A 5,112-nucleotide genomic window follows, 5' to 3' on the forward strand; every position below is an offset into this window, starting at 1 on the left:
CCAAGACGTAGAATCCAACGGGCAGCGAGCATGTCGGCACTAACTTGTATTAATGTTGCCGATCAATCCTAATGGACGTGGTCGCATCAGTGCCGTGTGTGGATTTGCATGCGTATTTGCAACGAGACGTGCACACGGAGACGCGCATACATAGAAACCCTCACGACTTACACAGTCCGGCACGCGGTGGTATAAATCGCGGGTCATCGCGATCCTGCCGTGTCAAAGCGCGGCTGCATGCAAGGATCCTGGCCGCGCGAGAGGAGGGTCCGAGAAACGCGTATACCGAGGGAACGAACGCTTGTACTTCCCATGTTCGTGTGCGGTGTATTTACGATACGACTACGGTATTCCACGGACGGACGTACGGACGGGCAGGCCGCTCGAACTTGTCAGCGGCAATCATTCCCGATAATTACGTAAAAGGTAAAAATTGCCGAGCGCGAGCGAGAATGGTGAGTCATCGACTCGTGCATCGATGGAGAATGTCGACAGATTTTCTCGTCTCCCTTCTAACCGGTGTAAATTGTTAAAAATACGCAATGGTGAATTTATGTGTTTTTCAAGGGTTTTTTCTTTTCTTTTTTTTTTTTTTTTTTTTTTTTTTAACGGAAATATGTGAATTTTTACACCATTAAAAACGCTGTGTTTCAGATTGAATGTCTAATAATTTCAGTAAGAAAAATATTGAATATACTTTTTGTATATTTGTATATTGTAAAATGATTATATACAGTGTATACGTAATTATATTTAACTAATTTAATGCACTTCATTATCAATTATTAAATAGTTGCAAGTAAGAGAATTTTTGATGGTTTCTTTCGAGATTTCAAGCAGCTGTTTAAATTGCTTAAGTCATTGAAAATATTTTGCTTCTGTTTCTCCGGACAGCGTCACGAATCGCGCTCTTCACCCTCGCAATCTCTTCCGCTTTCGCTCACTCGCGAGTCCATGATGATCGAGCGAAATATACCGGGCGACAATAATCACTACCGACTGGCGTATCGTGTCGCATGTTGCGGAACTGCATGACGGATTATCAAAGGCGTTACTAGGAACTTTGTTGTCGCTTTTCGAATTAACGCTGTTTCGTCACGGGATGCAAGGATGATGAGCAAGATCGATTCACTAGTCGCCTCATCACCCCTTCAGAAAGAAAGAAAGAGACAAGGTATGCTCATCTAATTTGATAATTATTTCCTCAATCCTCATAAATTACCAATTGAATCTTCCGTTTTACAAAATTATATTGAAAAAACTATACGATACGGAAAAAGTTTCTCTGTTAATCTTAACTTGTTCTAGTAATTATTTTGTATTGCACATCACGCACGAGACATCTGGCACCGATCGATCGATCGACCATCATGGAGGGGTAACCGAATGCGGTAACCACCGAAAATATGTAATAATAAATAAGGAAGTAACGTGCGGTTGCTACCGCGATCGTAATTGGCGTACGCGATTGTTTTGCAAGATTCTCTGCGTCTGCGGATCTCGTTGCTCTCTCTCTCTCTCTCTCTGCGACAAAGAAACGAAGAAAAAGAGAAAGGTAATGAAAAAGGAAGACCGAGCAAGGCAGTTTATGCGAGTGAAAAAGAGAGAACGAGCGCGATAGCGAAAAGAAGTGGCCGCAGCTTCCCTTTTGGAGCCTTCGTGCTTCCTCGTCCCCTCGTCCTCCTTCTCTCGCGCGTTCCTCTTGTGTCGTAAAAAAGCTGTATACTTTCGCGGAGTACGCGACGCGAGTAGGTAGGTAGGTAGGTACAGGGCGATATATAAATTACACGTCTGGTCCCGGAGGCCCCCGAGGAAGTAACGGTACTTACGGGGAAGCGGGGGGCTCTTCTGTGTTGCTCGTAGTCGCAGATCTTAGCCTGGCCGACCTGCTGTCCCGCGCATCCCCGGCCGATCTCCTTCCTCGTGACAGCGAGAGAGGAGAAGAGAAGCTCTCGCTTCTCTCTCGGTCGAGGAAACTCCGCCCGTCCGTCCGTCCATTCGCATCCGTGCACCTCTATCTACCCGGGAGAATGCTCTCGCCAGAGAGCAACCTCGCTGCTCATCCCGAGCCCGCTTGATCGGCGGCTAAGATTGCGCTCGCCAAGTTACGTCAGCGTCTTATTGGCGTACCCGGAGCACAGCAAAGAGGCGCACGTGATCAAAGGGAAATGTGCGTGTGCGAATTTGTTTAACGAACCCGCGCGAGTATGTCCTGTGGACTGTCCCTTGAATATTGCCGGACGCACAACTGTTCTTCTCTCTTTCTTTTTTCTTTTCTTCTTCCCGCATGATATTTCGCTTCTGTATATCGACGTGCCGCCTGTGGTGAAGATCGTCGCGATTACACGAACACGAAAGGCGAGTAGCCAGAACCCGAAAACGGCTTCGTTAGCTCACCGCTAATTGCTTTTTAGCCTACGGTTTTCAACCTTGCAAAATGCAACAGAGATACGTAATGGAATTCTATTCTTGGCTGCCTTAATTGTGCAGCGATTCTTGGTTGCGTTAATTGTACAATAAAAATACGAAATAAATATCATTAAGAAATTAAACGTCTATCGCTTGGGACTTTTAAAAGCCCCTTAACGCGTTCTTTTAACGACCATACATTTTATTGGCGATAAATCCGAACACGATGCGGCCATTAGAGATGGATGACAAATTTGCATCGCTATTTTATGGTCTATCGCTCTCTTCCTTCTTTTCTTTCTTTTCCAAATTGAATTGATTAACTTGATGTAAAATGCATTTTCTATATTCTTTTCTATTACTATATATTGTACATCATGTGGATTTTAATATCTTTATACTTGTTAGGAATTTACATATGGTAAGCTTTAACCTTTAACTCTCTTAGTACGAAAAATTTTGATATAGTTCTTAATTGAAATTTAATGAATTATTAGTATTAACAATATATATGTATATAAGTTATTGTATAAAATTTTAAATATAATTAAAATTATCATCAAAAATTATTTCTTTCATATTATTTTTTTATAAAAAATGACTTATAAAAAGATATTCAAAAGCGAAGCATAAACTCATTAGCGCTGATATTTTAAATATTTTCACAGCAACTAGTTAGGCACGGAATCATATTAAAATCATTTTTTATGCACTTGGCTGCCAATCGACTGGGACGAATCGATATGACGATAAGTAGACAGATTAGGTATATAGACACGATGCAACGCACTTCGAATCTACGGTCATAGGCCGTAGGAGAGTGGTAGTTAGAGCGCTCGGCGCCTGCATTAAGCGAAACGGCGCCGGCGAGTCGGAACACGGCAACGATTCACTGGGTCGCTGCACTGGGACGACGACTACGATGGCTACGTTAGCGCATGCATAATCCGAGAGAAGTCTAGATCCGCTAAGGTTAGGTTCGTGGTTTCTATGGCGGTCTCGACCTTCGTTAATCAGACTGCCGCCACGCTTCCTGGTGATAAATAATGTCGCCTGCCAAGTGTGCACGGAAGAAGCGCGACGCCTATTTATACACCGACCCGTAGTCCCTCGTTACCTGTTGTTCACGTAGGTACTCGTAAGATATATGTAACGCCGGGTGCGCAAAGGGGAAGAGGCGAGAAAAAGGGGTAGGAGAAGAAGCAGAACGGGATGAGAGAAGGCAATAGTACGAAGAGAAAATCGTTTCTCCAGAAATATCTCTTTTACAAAAAGACAGCCTTCATTATGTTCTACGATGACGCGTGAAACTTTTTTAATCAAGCGATTAATTGAAGATGTAAAAAATAGAACAGAAAAAAAGTATAGAGAAAGCCAGTGATGGTACAATATCACCTTGTGAAAATAATATGTTTTAAAATGAAATTTTTATAATTTAAAAGTTGTATTTTTTCATATTTTGACAGAAAAAAAGTAAGTGTCAAGTCAAAATTTATATACTTATATGCAACAATTTATAATCTTCTTAAAAGAATTCAAAAATCTTGAATTTCAACAATATTATAGTCTTATTTCAATACTATAATTGTCATCCTAAGAATATGTACAATAATTATTTTGACTCTAAGAAAATTATAATCATCGATTTAAACATGTGTTATTTTCTACATAATATTTTCTTCTCTCCATTCGAGAAAATTATTCTTAAATAACAAGAATATATTTTTCTTGGTGGAACTATATAAAATATCTTTGTTCAAGCAAATTTTCTTTTTTTCTGTATATATATATATATATATATATATATAATTAATTTCATAATTAAAAAAAATTTTACTGCATTTTAGCTTATCGAAAGCTGTCTCTGTTGGTGCAAATATTTTGGAAATAATTATTTCTAAGAAATTAGCACCAATGAAAAGTCGTCCCTTCGGAAAAGAAGATTCGACGTAACACAACTCGCACAAGACGACTCTCGCGACTCGGTGCGTAAGATCGACAACACCCACGTTGCCTAAGCGACTTTCACATTTCCCATAACCGCGACCGAATGCGATTCCACGCCTAAGATCCCCGAGCGACCCGAGTCGGCTCATCACTCCCCCGCTGATGAGGAGTCGTGCGAATTGGCGTGCGTTTTACGCAACATTGACGAAACAACGTTGACGAGAAGCGGAAACGAGATCTCGCGGATTACCTCATTCCGCGAGCATTGTGTACGATGGAATAATTAAAATTTTCGTTTGCTCGATATCGCGACGAAGAAATCATGCGCAGAGAGATTAATGTGAGACACTGAGCGTTACGTAACGAGAATTAGAGAGTGAAATTGTATAGATATTGCAATGCCAAGATTAATCATTGCAATTATTTTATTTTTTTATGATAATTACTCAAAAAATGCTGATTGTATGATTAAATAGTTACATCGACACATATCATTACTTACTGTCGTTAAAATATTTATATTATAATATATTTATGTATTTATATATTATAATATTTATATATTTATTAATTGTATCATCACTTTTATATTTGTAAAGTGTGTGTCATCATTTTTATCTAACAAGTTATATTGGTCCATTTAATTTTATACCAACAATAAGTGTCCAGGTTTCATCGATGATTATTTATTATATAATTATTGAATCTGTCGAATTATTCGATTGCGCGAAATCCTTACATTCTTTTACAAAAGTG

General features: G+C 39.7%; 1 long non-coding RNA gene across 1 annotated transcript; it reads left to right on the forward strand.

The window, feature by feature from the left end:
- The first annotated feature begins 296 nt into the window (after positions 1-296).
- LOC140664494 (uncharacterized) lies at positions 297-1,374 on the forward strand. The gene is made up of 3 exons (XR_012046465.1): positions 297-426; positions 895-1,174; positions 1,309-1,374. It is a non-coding gene; the product is annotated as an uncharacterized lncRNA (long non-coding RNA).
- The last annotated feature ends 3,738 nt before the right edge of the window (positions 1,375-5,112 follow it).

The sequence above is a fragment of the Anoplolepis gracilipes genome, chromosome 4 (genome assembly GCF_047496725.1).
Source record: "Anoplolepis gracilipes chromosome 4, ASM4749672v1, whole genome shotgun sequence".
Classification (NCBI taxonomy): Eukaryota; Metazoa; Arthropoda; class Insecta; order Hymenoptera; family Formicidae; genus Anoplolepis; species Anoplolepis gracilipes.